At 39.3% G+C, this 17,487-nt stretch overlaps 1 protein-coding gene and 1 non-coding gene across 4 annotated transcripts in view; both read right to left on the bottom strand.

Annotated features, from left to right (window-relative positions):
- Positions 1-17,487, bottom strand: part of LOC104992906 (chromosome unknown open reading frame, human C4orf22) — a 717,206-nt gene that overhangs the window by 582,565 nt on the left and 117,154 nt on the right. The gene's annotated exons all lie outside the window — the stretch shown is intronic.
- TRNAG-CCC lies at positions 14,492-14,564 on the bottom strand. The gene has a single exon. It is a non-coding gene; the product is annotated as a tRNA-Gly (tRNA).

Raw genomic sequence — 17,487 nt, 5'->3', positions numbered from 1 at the left:
GGGGGGGGCCCCTTTTTTTTTTTTTTTTTTTTTAAGACTCACTTGTTCAATCGTGCTGTGGGGAGGGAGGGACGCTGCAAATAAATAAGACTGGTGTGTGCTCGCAGTGCCTCAGCCACACTGGGCCTGCCCCCGCTCATGGCGCGTGTAGCCTCCCTGCCCCCACTGCTCAGGCTCTAGGTTGCTCCTCCGGGAACCATCCGCGGCTGGCCCTGGGCTGCTTGCGCCTCCCAGGTCTAAGCCGCTCAGGTTCAGGCACTCGGGTAGTCCTCAGAGGCACAGCCTCGGTTGGGCCTGCGTTTTGTGCCCTTCCCAGGTCCGAGCAGCTCAGACAAGAAAGACAAGTCATATACTTGTCTTTCAATGATGGCGAGCGCGGTTGCTGCGACTTATCACCTCCCCGCCACTCGGTTATCTGGATGTACAACTGGCGCACCTTCTCAGGCAGATGTTGACTGTCCAGAACCCCAAGAAGTTTTAGTTAGCAAAGAAGCCTGGTTACAGTTTTGTAGATAATGTCTCTTTGGGGCTGCAATTGCCCCCTTCCGGCTCTGGCTGCCTGTCACTGGAGGGGTACGTTCTGCAGCCAGCTATCTCTGTACAGTCCTTTGTTCCGTGCACGGGCCTGGCGGTGTCTTAGGTTAGGGCTGGCTTTTCACATGGTAGATATCCCACAGTCTGGTTTGCCAGCCCAAATTATTTCACTCAGGTAGCGCTCGGGGTATTCAGGCCAGATCCTTACTCTAAGTGACTCAGCCCGCACTGTGCCTCCCTGCCCAGCCCCCGCTTGCTAGTGGTGGGTGCAGGTGTCTGCGCTGCTTCTCTGCTGGGGGAGTTACCGTAGGGCTCATAATCTGTGGGTTTTAATTGTTTATGTATTTTTCCTCCCTGTTATGTTGCCCTCTGTGCTTCCAAAGCTCAGCACAGACTCAGCAGTGAGAATGTTTCCTGGTGTTTGGAAACCTCTCTTTAAGACTCCCTTCCCAGGACGGAACTCCGTCCCTCCCTCTTTTGTCTCTTTTTTTGTCTTTTATATTTTTTCCTACCTCCTTTCGAAGACAATGGGTTGCTTTTCTGGGTGCCTGATGTCCTCTGCTGGCATTCAGAAGTTGTTTTGTGGAATTTACTCGGCGTTTAAATGTTCTTTTGATGAATTTGTCGGGGAGAAAGTGTTCTCCCCGTCCTATTCCTCCACCATCTTAGCTCCTCCCCTCTTGCCTAACTTCTATGGCTAGGATTTTCAATACTATGTTTAAGAGAAGTAGTGAGAGCGGGCATCCCTATTTTATACCTCATCGTAGAAAAAAGTTTTCAACTTTCACCATGAGTATGATGATAACTGTGGGTTTGTCATATATTGCCTTTATTATGTTGAGGTATATTCCCTCTGTACTCACATTGTTGAAGGCTTTTTATTATTATAACTGGATGCTGGATTTTCTCAAAAGTTTCTCCTGCATCAATTGGTATTATCATATGATTTTTATCCTTCATTTTATTAACATGACATATCACAGTAATTTATCTGCAGATGTTAAACAATCCTTGCATCCCTGAAACAAATCTCACTTGATCATGGCATATGATCCTTTTAATACATCATTAAATTTGGTTTATTAACATTTTGGTGAGAGATACTGGCCTATAATTTTGTTTTTGTGTGCTTTGTTGGCCTTCTAAAGTGAATTTGGAAGCATTCTCTCATCTTCATTTTTTTAGAAGAGTTTGAGAATCTCGGAAGTCTTTGAAAGTTTGGTAGAATTCAACAGTGAAGCAACCTGGTCCTGGACTTTCATTTCGGGGTAGATTTTTGATCACTGTTTCAATCACTCTACTAATAATTAGTCTATTTAGACTTTGTTTCTTCATGATTAAGTCTTGGAAGATTGTATGGTCCTAGGAATTTATCCATTTCTTCTACTTGTCCAATTGGTTAGTGTATAATTATTCATTGTAGTCTATTATAATACTTTGTATCTTTTGCACACATTGGTGGGAAATGATGCTTGGAATCATTTCCAGATGGTTGGAAAAGATGCTTGAAATGATTTAAATCTTCTTAAATTGATTGAGACTTGTGGAGCTTAACATATGAGCCTTCCTAGAGAATGTTCTGTGTACCTTTGAGAAAAATGTATTCTCCTTTTGGGGGATGGAATATTCTTTATGTGTCTATTAAATTTATCTTGTCCAATGTGACATTGACAATGCCTTATTAACTTCCTGTTTGGATGATATATCCATTAACATAACTAGGGTGCTAAAGTTCTCTATTACTATATTGCTGTCAGTTTCTCCCTTTAGGTCTACTAATACTTGCTTGATATATTTAGCTGCTCCTATGTTGAGTGAATCAGTTCAGTTAAGTTGCTCAGTTGTGTCTAATTCTTTGTGACTCTGGACTGTAGCACATCAGGCTTCCCTGTCCATTACCAACTCCCAAGGCCTGTTCAAATTCATATCCATTGAATTGGTGATGTGATCCAATGATCTCATCCTCTGTCGTCCCGTTCTCCTCTTGCCTTCAATCTTTCCCAGCATCAGGGTCTTTTCCAATGAGTCAGTTCTTCACATCAGGTGGTCAAAGTATTGGAGTTTCAACTTCAGGATCAGTCTTTCCAATGAATATTCAGGACTGATTTCCTTTAGGATGGACTGTTGGATTTCCTTGCAGTCAAAGGGACTCTCAAGAGTCTTCTCCAACACCACAGTTCAAAAGCATCAATTCTTTGACGCTCAGCTTTCCTTATAGCCCAACTCTCACATCTATACATGACTACTGCAAAAAGCATACATTTAACTAGACAGACCTTTGTCAGCAAAGTAATGTCTCTGTGTTTTAATATGCTGTCTAGGTTGGTCATAGCTTTTCTTCCAAGGACCAAGCGTCTTAATTTTGTGGCTGCAGTCTCCATCTGCAGTGATTTAGTAGACCAAAGAAATTAAGTCTCTCACTGTTTCCCCTGTTTCCCCATCTATTTGCCATGAAGTGAAGGGACCAGATGCCATGATCTTAGTTTTCTGAACGTTGAGTTTTAGGCCAACTTTTTCAACCTCTTCTTTTAAGAGGCTCTTTAGTTCTTCTTCACTTTCTGCCATAAGGGTGGTATCATCTGCATATTGATTCCACCTTGTGCTTCACCCAGCTCGGCATTTTGCATGATGTGCTCTGCATATAAGTTAAATAAGCAGAGTGACAATATATAGCCTTAACATACTCCTTTCCCAATTTGGAACCAGTCTGTTGTTTCATATCCAGTTCTAATTGTTGCTTCTTGACCTGCATACAGATTTCTCAGGAGGCAGGTAAGGTGATCTGGTACTCCCATCTCTTGAAGAATTTTCCACAGTTTCTTGTCATCCACACAGTCAAAGGCTTTGGCGTAGTCAATAAAGCAAAGTAGATGTTTTTTGGAAGTCTCTTGCTTTTTCAGTGATCCAACAGATGTTGGCAATCTGATCCCTGGTTCCTCTGCCTTTTCTAAATCAAGCTTGAAAATCTGGAAGTTCATGGTTCACATACTGATGCTTGGCTTGGAGAATCTTGAGCATTACTTTGCTAGCATGTGAGATAAGTGCAATTGTGTGGTAGTTTGAGCATTCTTTGGCATTGCCTATCTTTGGAATTGGAATGAAAACTGACCTTTTCCAGTCCTGTAGCCACTCTTGAGTTTTCAAAATTTGCTGGCATACTGAGTGAAGCACTTTCACAGCATCATCTTTGGGGATTTGAAATAGCTCATCTGGAATTCCATCATCTCCACTAGCTTTATTCATAGTGATGCTTCCAAGGACTACTTGACTTCACATTCCAGGATGTCTGGCTCTAAGTGAGTGAACGTACCATCGTGGTTATCTGGGTCATGAAGATCTTTTTTGTATAGTTGATCTGTGTATTCTTGCCACCTCTTCTTAATATCTTCTGCTTCTGTTAGTTCCATACCATTTCTGTCCTTTATTGTGCCCATCTTCGCATGAAATGTTCCCTTGGTATCTCTAATTTTCTTGAAGACATCTCTAGTCTTTCCCATTCCATTGTTTTCTTCTATTTCTTTGCATTGATCACTGAGGAAGGCTTTCTTATCTTTCCTTGCTATTTTTTGGAATTCTGCATTCAGATAGGTATATCTTTCCTTTTCTCCTCTGCCTTTAGCTCCTCTTCTTTTCTCAGCTATTTGTAAGGCCTCCTCAGACAATCATTTTGCCTTTTTGTATTTCTTTTCTTGGGGATGGTCTTGATCACTGCCTCCTGTATAATGTCATGAACCTCCATCCATAGTTCTTCAGGGACTCTGTCTATGAGATCTAAACCCTTGAATCTATTTGTCACTTCCACTATATAATCATAAGGGATTTGATTTAGCTCATACCTGAATGGTCTAGTGGTTTTCCCTACTTTCTCAATTTCCAAGGGAAACCATTCAATATCACAGTAATCCAAGTCTATGCCTCAACCAGTAATGCTGGAAAAGCTGAAGTTGAATGATTCTATGAAGACCTACAAGACCTTCTAGAACTAACACCCAAAAAAGATGTCCTTTTCATCAGAGGGGACTAGCATGCTAAAGTAGGAAGTCAAGAGATATCTGGAGTAACAGGCAAATTTGGCCTAGGAGTACAGAATGAAGCAGGGCAAAGGCTAATAGAGTTGTGCCAAAAGAACGCACTGGTCATAGCAAACACCCTCTCCCAACAACACAAAATATGACTCTACACATGGACATCACCAGATGGTCAATATCGAAATCAGATTGATTATATTCTTTGTGGCCAAAGATGGGGAAGGTCTATATAGTCAGCAAAAACAAAACTTGGAGCTGACTGTGGCTCAGATTATGTTGGGTGAATAAATATTTCCAAATGTTATATCTTCTTGTTGGATTGACCCCTTAATCATTATGTAATGATCATCTTTATCTTTTATTACTGTCTTTGTTTTAAATGGCGACCCACTCCAGTATTCTTGCCTGGAAAATCCCATGGGTGGAGGAGTTTGGCAGGCTACAGTCCATGGGGTCACAAAGAGTCAGACATGACTGAGTGACTTCACTCTCACTTTGTTTTAAAGCCTATTTTGCCTGATGTAAATTTAGCTACCTCAGCCTTCTTTGCTCTCTACCTATATGAAACATCTTTTTTCCATCATTTTACTTTCAGTCTGTGTGTGTGCTTACATCTGAAGTGAGTGTCTTACAGGGAGCAAATACAGGGTCTTATTTTTTATCCATTTGGTCACTTACTTTGATTGGAGAATTAAGCCCATTTACATTTCTCTTAATTGTTTTCTGGCTGTTTTGTAGTTCCTCTCTGTTTATTCTTCTCTTGTTCTCCTCCCTTACAGTTTGATGATCTTCTTTAGTGTTATGCTTAGAACTCATTCTCATTATTTCTTGGTATGTACTGTCCATTTTTCATTTGTATTTACCAAGAGGTTCATACTTAATAGCCTATGTATGTATGTATGCATATACATGTATGTGTATGTTTGTGTGTGTGTATGAGTGTGTGAGTACCATTCTATTTTAAGTTCTTGGCAATTTAAGTTTGAACACATTCTAAAATTGTATATTTTTACTCTTCTCCCACATTTTATGTTTTTGATATCACATATTACAGCTTTTTATTCTATATAACATTATTATAGTTGCAGCTATTTTTATTACTTTTGCCTTTTACCCTTTGTACTAGCTCTATAAGTAATCAATCCCCTACCTTTACTACATAGTTACCTTTACCAGTGAGATATTCATAAACATATGTTTTCTTGATACTAATCAGTGTCCTTATTTTTTACCCTAAGGAAGTCCCCTTAACATTTCTTGCAAGGCCAGTTTAGTGGTAATGAATACCTTTACTTTTTGCTTGTCTGGAAAATATCTCCCTTCAATTCTGAATGATAATCTGACAAGGCAGATTATTCTTCTTTGAAATTTTTTCGTTTCAGCTCATTGAATATGTCACATCACTCCTTTCTGGCTTACAAAGTTTCTGCTGAAAATCTAAGAGTCATTGGGAGATTCTTTTGTATATAACAAGTGTGTGTTTTTTTTTTTTTCCTTACTCTTTTAAGATTCACTCTTGAACTCTGACATTTTAATCATAATGCATCTTGGTGTAAATCTTTCTGGGTTCCTCTTACTTGGAACTCTCTGGGCTTTCTGGATCTGGACTGTATTTCCTTCCCATGTTAGGGAAATTTTCAGCCATTATTTTCTTCAAATAAGTTTTCTACCCCCTTTCTCTCTTTCTTCTGGAATTCCTATAATGTAAATGTTGTTCTGCTTCATGTTGTCTCATAGGTCTCTTAAGATACCTTCACTTTTAAACAATTTTTTTGCTATTCTGTTTGGATGAGTTCCACTGGCCAGCCTTCCAGGTCCCTGATCCTTTCTGCTAGTTCATCTGGTCTTCTGATGAATGCCTCTAGCATATTTTTCAGCACAGTTATTATATTCTGTAATTCAACTTCAACTTCCATTTGTTACTTTCTTATATTTTCTCTTTGTTGAAGGTCTCATCTTTATGACCATTACTTTGAACTCTTTCAGTTCAGTTCAGTCGCTCAGTTGTGTCCAACTCTTTGCGACCCCATGAATCGCAGCACGCCAGGCCTCCCTGTCCATCACCAACTCCCAGAGTTCACTCAGACTCACGTCCAGCAAGTCAGTGATGCCATCCAGCCATCTCACCCTCTGTAGTCCCCTTCTCCTCCTGCCCCCAATCCCTCCCAGCATCAGGGTCTTTTCCAATGAGTCAACTCTTTACATGAGGTGGCCAAAGTACTGGAGTTTCAGCTTTAGCATCATTTCTTCCAAAGAAATCCCAGGGATAAGCTAAATTATTTATCTGCATTTAATTTAAGGGTTTTTTTTTTCCTGGGATTTTATCTTATTGTTTCATTTGGAACATATTCCTCTGTTTCCTCATTTGTTTGACTCTCCATGTTTGCTTCTATATACTTGGGGGTGGTGGGGAGGACTCCTTCCCTCCTATTTGAAGAAGTGGCCTTGTGTAAGAAATGAACCTTATCATTCAACCTTGCCCTAGTTCTTAGTTGTCTCTTGAACCTTTGTGATTGTTTAAGCAGCCTGATTTATTCTTGATAGGTCCTAGTTATTGAGGGTGTGCCAAGACTTGTTAGCATTCCAGACAGAGAGATCTCAGTTAGAACCTCGTTTCAGGCTGATAAGCCAGACCCTCAGGCAGCAGCTTTTAAAGCAGATACACACATGCTGTCTTGTGGAACCTCAAAGATAAACCCTGCTGGCCTCCTGAGCATGTGATCTGGATGTGTCTTCTTGAAGAAAGGTACAAAAATCAGGGGTCCAGGCAAGTGTATCAACTCCTTTCTGGGAGTACTGGCAAGCTGTAGCAAGGCCAAAGTGTTAGTCACTCAGTCGTCTCCGACTCTTTGTGACCCCATGGACTGTAGCCCACCAGGCTCCTCTCTCCATGGAATTCTCCAGGCAAGAATACTGGAATGGCTTGCCATTTCCTTCTCCAGCAAGGCCATAGGAGAGTGGAAAGATGGTTCCTCCAGCCCACATAACCTCAGAGCAACTCAGTAGATCAGATCAGATCAGTCGCTCAGTCATGTCCGACTCTTTGTGACCCCATGAATCTCAGCATGCCAGGCCTCCCTGTCCATCACCAACTCCCGGAGTTCACTCAGACTCACGTCCAGCGAGTCAGTGATGCCATCCAGCCATCTCATCCTCTGTCGTCCCCTTCTCCTCTTGCCCACAATCCCTCCCAGCATCAGAGTCTTTTCCAATGAGTCAACTCTTCGCATGAGGTGGCCAAAGTATTGGAGTTTCAGCTTCAGTATCATTCCTTCCACAGAAATCCCAGGGCTGATCTCCTTCAGAGTGGACTGGTTGGATCTCCTTGCAGTCCAAGGGACTCTCAAGAGTCTTCTGCAACACCACAGTTCAAAAGCATCAATTCTTCAGTGCTCAGCCTTCTTCACAATCCAACTCTCACATCCATACATGACCACAGGAAAAACCATAGCCTTGACTAGATGAACCTTTGTGGGCAAAGTAATGTCTCTGCTTTTGAATATGCTATCTAGGTTGGTCATAACTTTCCTTCCAAGGAGTAAGCGTCTTTTAATTTCATGGCTGCAATCACCATCTGCAGTGATTTTGGAGCCCAGAAAAAGTCTGACACTGTTTCCACTGTTTCCCCATCTATTTCCCATGAAGTGATGGGACCGGATGCCATGATCCTCGTTTTCTGAATGTTGAGCTTTAAGTCAACTTTTTCACTCTCCACTTTCACTTTCATCAAGAGGATTTTTAGTTCCTCTTCACTTTCTGCCAAGGGTGGTGTCAGTAGCCTTTAGATATGTGGAAAACCTGAAGCCTATTGCTCTGGCTGAAGCTCCGGTAGGTCTTTTTCACAGGATGACTGGGGACGTGTTTAAGTCTACTGTCTGTGCAAAGCCTGACAAGAACTGTCTCTCTGATTGTTTTCAGTTCTGCAGGGACCAAAAGTGTACAACCTGATGCCACCAGAGCCAGGTGCTCAACAAGACTTCTCTGTGTGAATTGTGTACCCCACATACTTTAACTGAACAAGAGGAGAGTGGGGCGAGTGTGCTCCTGCTGACTTTAGCAGGTCTGTGATTAAGCATGAAGCTGGGGCACACCCACCAGCTTTTGTGGGACTGCAGGAGAGTCTGGGACCAGGTCACACCCACTGTTGCTAGAAGGATAGACGAAGAACACAGAAATGGCACCCACTGCCACTTCTGTTCCCAGAGAGGGTGCCAATAGGCACCTGCCCCTCCAACAGATGTTTTAAGATTAGCAAATGAATCTCCTTCACATATGGTCTATGTGCTTTTCCAATTGCTGTTTTTATGCTGGGTCCCAGGGTGAGTGACTCTATGTGTGAGTCCTTTAGGGGTGAAATATCTGTACCCTATACCCCAGTGGGCCTCTTTAATATGTCCTGTTTGTTTTCAAAGCCATACCTTTTGGGGGCTCCTCCTATGGTGCAGGTTCCAAGGGTTGGGGTGCTTGATATTGAGCATGAACACCTGGCTCTTCAGAAAGAAACTCTGTGTTTGTAAGACTTCCTCCTGATTGTGGAAGGGTGGAATTCTTGTGAGATATCTCTGCTTCTCCTACTGCCTTGATGTAACCCTTTTAACCTTTGTTGGAGAGGACCATTAAGCTAGTTTTAAGGTCTTTTTTAGACGGAATTGTTCAAAACATAGATGTAGATTTAGTATGTCTGCGGGAGGGGATAAGTCTTCAGGATTTTCCTAAGCTGCCATCTTGAACTGGCCATCAGAAAATGGTTTTAAATTCAATTTGAATACGTATATTCTTCATCCCACCCTACCATGTCAAAGAAGAAATGTGAATTTGTCTCAGATTGTTTGTTTTTTATAGATGAAAAGGGAAATATTTAATACCTTATTAACCTTAAGTATTCAGAAACTGACTTTAAATTTATTGCCCCATCTAGGAAATTTATTGGAGAAGGCAATGGCACCCCACTCCAGTACTCTTGCCTGGAGAGTCCCATGGACAGAGGAGCCTGGTAAGCTGCAGTCCATGGGGTCGCTAAGAGTCGGACATGACTGAGCAACTTCACTTTCACTTTTCACTTTCATGCATTGGAGAAGGAAATGGCAACCAACTCCAGTGTTCATGCCTGGAGAATCACAGGGACAGGGGAGCCTGGTAGGTTGCCATCTATGGGGTCGCACAGAGTCCGACACGACTGAAGCGACTTAGCAGCAGCAGCAGCAGGAAATTTCTAGATAGAAAACATTTTTCTAATTACAACCACTTTCTTATTTCCATTTTTAAAATAAGGAGTATTATTTATTAAGTCAGTAACCTCACTTCTCAGCTTTTGGAAAAGATTTATAATTCAGTAAGTTAAATGTATATATAATAAAAAAATATTTATCAGATAAATTAGGTACTCAAACATTATTGTTCAAATAAACACATTTTTCCTACTCTCAGTACTCAGCATGTTCCTTTGCTAAATGAAAATAATATAAAATTGGAGAAACTTGAGACAGCCACAACGTGGTGAAAAGTTAAATGTTTTTCCAGCTATATTGAGATATAACTGAATACTAACATTGTGTAAGTTTAAGGTATATAACACGTTGATTTAATATACTTGATATTGCAAAATGATTACCACTACAGTGTTAGCTAACACCTGCACTATATCACATATTTCCACTATATTATAGTGAGAACATTTAAGATCTACTCTCACAGCAACTTGCTAGTATGCAATACAGTATCACAAAATGTAATCACTATACTGTACCTGAGATCCCCAGAACTTGTTCATTAAATTTCAACTTTGATTTCAAAATATTCATTAATTTAATTAAATTTATATTTTAAATTTATTCATTTAATTAAACTTCCATTTTAAAATCATAACTTTAAATGGTCAAAATATATTTTAAGTAGTAAAAAGAATGATTTATAATAAAATCTTTTAATACTAGAAAAATTTTAATAGCAAAAAATTTTTGGTTCTAACATAGCTTATAACCAACCTCTTTTTAGTAGTTCACTGACTGAAACAAAATTTCCAATTTTTTTGAACAAGCGGGGACCTTTCCATTTTACTCCAAAAGGGCAGAAAATATATAAATAAAAGAGATATTCCATGAGAAACAGTTCACCTCCCTAAAGAAATAGCACCTTAGATTCTTTTTTAAAGATGGGATGATTTAAACCTATCAGAAATTATAAATAAGTTAAACCTTATATCCCTTTCCAAAGGATTAATGATACTGGCCTTAGACCCATTTTATGGAATTTGTTTTGTAGAAATCTGTTTTTGGTTTTGGGAATTCACACATCTCTACCTTCTGCCTAGAATATTCTTTACCCAGAGCCTTACCTGGCTAGCCCCTACTCAGCTGTCAGGTCTGAACTTGACTGTATCTCCCTCTTTGCTCAGGCTTCCCTGACCTCACAGCATTTTGATTAGAGGAGCTTCCTGTGGATTCTGCAATTCTCTTATTTATTCTTTTTGTAACCATCTATTTGCTTATCTCTAACCCCTAAACAATGTTAAGTTCCTTGTGGGCAGGAACTGATTATCTTCTTCAGGAATGAACTTTAGGAAAGCACAGTTTTCAAGAATCAATTAATCACATCAGTCACTCTCATGTAGTTGAATATAGCCACAGTACCTGCTATTTCCTGAGAAATCTAGAGGTCAATGCATTCTACGTACTATTCATTCATTAGGCTCTAAAAGCAATGTCATATACTTTGATGAAAAGATTAATTATGCATCAATTTTTTCATGAAAAGCAGCATCTAAAAACTTAAACCATCACTTCAAAGTTGTATTGTTTTAGATTTCTTTTGCCTTAATATCTTGTACCTGAAACCTAAGAAGCCTCAAAGAAATATTATCCCCCTCCTCTCTTGCTATATATTTTGCTAAATAACCAACTCATTTTAAGCCCATGATCCCTATTTTCCAAGAGATGCAAATGGGGAGAAATATCTTAAGTCCATATAAAGCAAAAAAGTTACATGAAAACAACGCCCCCATTCCCTTTTTAAAGTTCCACAGTATTTACACGACATAATCAATTCCAGTTTAGGATTTAAGAAAATATCTGTGTAACATTCTAAAATGAGTGAAATTCAACAAACTGATTTATATTAAATTCCAAGCTTAGGACTCCTAAGTCAACATTCTAACAGTGCTAGCCAGTGAGAGTGCAGGGACAGTGCGGCTTGCCATGGCTGAAGGCAAACCGAGTGCTGTGAGGGATGGCTGCGGGGTCATGTGCTGCCAAGGCCTCAATGTAAACACAGGTGTGTGGGAAGGAGCGCAAGGTCTCTCCCATCGAGCAGCTAAAGAAACACTGGCAGTCACGCTGTGGAGTCTGAATGCTAAACTTTGAAAATAGATCATTTTTGTGAAACTGCTACATCTTAACTCTCATGTTAATACATCCTCAACTTAAAGGGGTCATGAAGAACACTTGAACCTCATATCATTGTTTTACACTGAAAAATTTGAGATGGAAAGCAGATCTTTTTTTTACCCCTGCTGAGCATCTCCCTGCTGAGTAAAGAAGTTTGAAGTTATTACCACCTCATTTGCTGGCATTTAGCAAGGATTCTTTTTATGGTTGCATGGAATTAATGCCACAAGAGGACTTTTCCTGCCAATGTCTGTTAAATGGCATGGCAGTGCTTTACAAAAATATATTAGGACTATGGCATAGAAGACTAATAAATGTATCAATAACATTTGTTAATAGGTTTGGGTTTGTGGGGATTTTTTATTTTTTGGGGTTCTGCTTTTTTTAATTTGTTTTTGGCTTTATTTTGGAGTCTTTTTTTGGGGGGTTGGTTTAGTTTTCCCATATATCCATCTGTTGTTATCAAAAATAGTGCTAAAATAGTGTACAATAACCCATAGGGTAGCAAATGGTAATAAATATAGGATTTAAAGGCAGACAGTCTCAGTTCATATTTTAGCTGAACAACCCACTACTGTGAGGCTTGAGCAGATTATGTAAATTCTCAAGTCTCAGGGCTTCCTTTGCAAACTGGACTAATTGTGATATCTCCCAGCAGAGGGTAATTTTCTGCATTATACAGTGCCTCTTAATAATGTCAAATAGCTATTAATGTCATTAGTATCACTATTTAATAATGTCTACTTACTTCATATAGAAGTAACTTTAACTCAATTTCATATTGTTTTCAAATTGTTTGACTATATGAAGTGACTGACTATAAATACAAATAAATAAATTTGTAACTAACTTCTCTGCTAAAATATATTCTCTCTCCCCTACCTTATTTTGTCAATTTTGAGCATTTCTCTTGAGTCAGTCTTCTGCTGGGTGAAAGATGACATTTTGCTAGACTGTTGAAATGCATCCCAAGATTTCATTAATAATATGTCATGCTATCATTCCTAATTCACAAAACCGATAAATGTTAAGGTCAACAAAATATTCTCATGAAATTGAGAAGACTGCCATATCTGCAACTGAATATGAAGAAAATAAAAACAAGTATGAGCCATTAAATGACATCAAGTGACTCAGTAATAATATGTATAACAACAATTACATTTGTCTTAGGTACTTAAAAATATCAATTTCCATTTGAGGTGATATCTACATGAAATGAACACAATGTTCTTAATGACAAAATGAATTTCATTTATTAAAACATTGTCCTAAACTATGTTCTAGAAGCCAATACATTTGGGCATGACAAATGAAAGAGAGAGAAGGAGAAAAAGGCAGATGAAGAATCCATTCGTTCATTGTTTACTCACTTATTTAACAAATGGTATCTATGTGATAAAAATTTTATATACATCAGCTTCAACTTGTGCATAGTTTTGTTATTTACCAAGCATTTTTACATAGATTTTCTTATTTGATCTTCATAATCTATTCAAGAGATGAGGGAAGTGAACATATAGCATGTCCAATGTGACAGAGGCATATGGTTGGTTTTTCTAAATACTGGCTAGGGCTCTTTTCACTACATGGTATTGGAAAATCATTATTCATTATGCAGAGGAGAGGCTAAGCCTGAGAAATCTTATGACCACAGAAAGAACACAGAAGAATTCTTTCAATATGGAGACTTTCCTGGTATTCCTAGCATTCTTAAGTAATTTTACTAAATCAAGTGATATACCTAGGTATTTTCCTTCTTTCTATCTTCCATTTTTTACTAAGGCAAAAGAAAAAGTAAGTGTAAAGGAAGTTATAATTGGGGACATATCTTGAGAGTCCCTTGGACTGGATGGAGATTAAACCAGTCGATCCTAAGGGAAATCAACCCTGAATATTCATTGGAAGGACTGATGCTGAAGCTGGAGCTTCAGTAATTTGGCCACCTGATGCAAAGAACTGACTCACTGGAAAAGATCCAGATGCTGAGAATGATTGAGGGCAGGAGGAGAAGGGGACAACAGAGGATAAGATAGTTAGATAGCATCAATGACTCAATGGGCATTTGAACAAACTCTGGGAGATAGTGAAGGACAGGGAAGCCTGGCATGCTGCAGTTCATGGGGTCACAAAGAGTCAGAAATGACTTAGCAACAAATAAAATTGGATGAATTTTAAAAATAGAACCACATATAAAAGTGAAAAGAAGTACATATTACACAAAAAGTCTTAAGTAATTGATGGGACTAAGTATCAAATTTGGCCCTGAGTATCCTATCAACCAAACTAAAAATGAACACATGAAAAATTATATAATTCTCATTAGCAGAAACAAACAGGGGCACTTATTTCTTGCAGATAAATAAGTCATTTTTCCAGTCATTAAACATTTTAAATAGTTATTTTTTTATTTATTTTTATTTATTTATTTGGCTGCAATGGGTCTTAGTTTTCGCCCACAGGATCTTCAGTCTTTGTTGTGACATGCTACGTCTTCAATCTTTAACTGCAGTATGCAAACTCTTAGTTGTGGTATGTGGGATCTAGCTCCCTGACCAGGGATTGAACCTGGGCCACCGGCATTGGGAATGCGGAGTCTTACCCACTGGACCACCAGGGAAGTCTCTCTGTCGTTAAAATTTAAAAGAAACTTCTCTCTTCCTTTCTTCAACTGGAGACCCACAGATAATATATTAAATAATGTCCTTTCCTAACAGCCTAACCCAACATCCTCCTATGTATTGCTATTGTTAATACTGTTATTATTAATATTAAGTGAATAATAATGCATAATTTTATGTTTTCATATAAATACCTTTTGAATTAAGTACTGATATTATCCCCACTTAATGGATGAGAAAACATCTGTATAAATGAGAAAACTTAGTAGCTTGCCCGAGGTCACATAAATAGTAAATTCTCATGCATTTTATCATCAAGACTTCTGCACATCTTGTTACTCCAAATCCCATGTTCTACCTCAGACAAAAAGACACCACCTCATTGGCAGTCAGTTCTGTGGTCACAGCCTGAAAACCTAGTTCTCAAAGCCAGCAAGCATCCATCACCTGGAGGGCTTGTGAAAAACACAAATCACAGGGCCCGAGCTCCATCAGAGATCATGATTTAGTAGCCCTGAGATGCAGACAGAGAATTTACATTTCTAACAAATTTCCACATGATGCTGATGTTGCTGGTCAGAGACTACAGATTGAGAACTACTGGCCTGTAATTTTGAAAGCTTCCAAATATATATCACACTTAATAGGGTATTTTGCTGAATGCTTTTTATTAGTCATCCAAATTTATTTGGCAATGTAGGTCCAGTCACTGAGATAAAGAATAATGAAAGAGGACCCAGGTGGTATCTAGAAATAACACCACTTTCTTTTTTTTTTTTCCAATTAAGTTATTTTTCTATTGTGGTAAAATAAATATAACACAAATATGCTATTTTAACAATATTTAAGAACACAATTTAGTGGCATTAATTATTCACAATTTTCTGTACCATTATCACTATTTCTAAAACTTTCCATTATCCCAAACAGAAACTCTGTACCCATCAAACAATAACTTTCCATTACCCTTCTCTCCAGCTCCTGATGAAAATTAATCTACTATCTCTCTTTATATATTTCCTATAATATTGTCCTTTTGTGCCTGGCTTGCTCTAAGATTCATCCATATTGTATTAATAATATGTATGAGAACTTCATTCCTTGTAAAGGCTGGATATTATTCTACTGTAATTAACATCCTTTTCTAAACCACATTTGCCAATGAGTTTTCTAAAGCTAACAAACCAATGTTCACTTTGGTTCTCACTATCTTCTCTTATTTAAGGTATCTACAGTGGTCACATTTCTTTTGGTCAATCTCATTTCATAGTGAAAAATTTGGATTACATATAAGGACAAAAAACAAACAAACAAGGCACATGTAACACCACACCTATGTGGTACCAACTTCTTCTTCCTGTAAGTTGACTCTCATCCCCACTTGCATCATCGCACTTGGCATTAAAATCTACATTATTTAGTCTCTACTACATGTTCCTGTGTTGGAGAGCACATGAAAGGAAAATATTCTCCCACATTTAACAAGAGGGATGTAGGTGTAAAGGTGCAGGTTTAGACGCCTGCCAAACTGAGACAAGGCAAAAAACTGGGGAATTTTCTGGGAAGAGATTCAGGAGGCAGCCGACTTTATGAGAAAAGCAGAATAGTGAAAGCTGGAGAGCGAGAGGCGGATTAGTCTGGAGAGGAAACCAAAAGCAAAATGAAGATCAGAACAAAGGAGAAAAATGAAAGAAACAAGGTCTACATTTTAGGAAGTGCTTAAGACATATGTGCCACCAAGGCATCGACCTAGAACGGCTTTAGCAGCTCTGCTCCAATCAACCGTCAATATCCCCAAATCTGGCTGGGGTTGGCTAGAGGAGAGACAGGGGCCCTGACTGATAGCATCTGCCAGCATCCATGGTATAAAGGCATAAATACAACCACCTTGGCCAATTTCGGGCTACCAACTGATGGCCTATCTGGGAAGGGAAGTGCGCAGGGGTCTTGCTAGTTCGTGAAAGCTAGCTCCAACACATCCGTGTCTCAAATCCACACATGAAAACACAACCTAAGAGAAAATCAGTGGACCTGCTATTCAAATACAGCTTCGGGACAACAGCTCTACAGGCTTATCCGCAGCCCTCTGCTAGAATTTTGACCCCAAAATCTTCCTTGTAAAAGATGGAGAACCATCTCTTCTCTGTAACTGAGGGACAGGCATGGGATTGCCTTCCTTCAAGCTTCTAAACAAAACCTTAGCATGCAGATATTTCCTCCTTTTGTGCTGATACATGTATCTAGCTGCTCTCATTGTACAGATATCCTGCAGTGCACAGGTCTGAGGTAATGCAAGACTGCAGCAGCCTGGGGTGAGAGAGCATTTGATGGGGTAGTAATAATGACCTGCAGTCAGCTTCAGGGGTGAAAACAGAATTCAAGGCTGAGGGATGAGAAATATTGTCTTTAGCTGACTCTGTGATTTGGAGTGGGCTGGTGAGGGGGATAAGCCTCTCTACCACAGTTAGCCTCAAGGGCACGAGAAGGAAAACAATTGCCCAGGAGCAGAAGGCCTCCATGAGGGGACTTCCCAGATAAGAATCCACCTTACAATTGAACCTTACAAAGGTTCAATCCCTGGTCAAGGAACTAAGATCCCACATGCCGTGGGGCAACTAAGCCTATGCCTCCTCAACTACGGAGCCTGCACACCTCAACTAGAGAGAAGCTCACTCACCACAAAGACCTGACACAGTCCAAAATAAAAATAAATTTAAAAAAAGAAGAAGGCCCCCATAACCACTTACCAGAGTTCCAGTGCTGGTCAACACTTCATAAGCAGGACCATACCTCCAAACTGAACCTTCAGGTTAAATATTTTGAAGTATAGCTCTAAATATTTTGTACCTATTTTTTATTTTTATACATATTTATTTTAAAAATACTCAAAAGGAATTGTTGCATGTTTCCTTGCTTCAGACA

This window comes from Bison bison, unplaced genomic scaffold (assembly GCF_000754665.1).
Source record: "Bison bison bison isolate TAMUID 2011002044 unplaced genomic scaffold, Bison_UMD1.0 scf7180017864228, whole genome shotgun sequence".
Taxonomy (NCBI): Eukaryota; Metazoa; Chordata; class Mammalia; order Artiodactyla; family Bovidae; genus Bison; species Bison bison.
The sequence above is the reverse complement of the archived record's forward strand: the minus strand, read 5'-3'. Positions and strand labels throughout refer to the sequence as shown.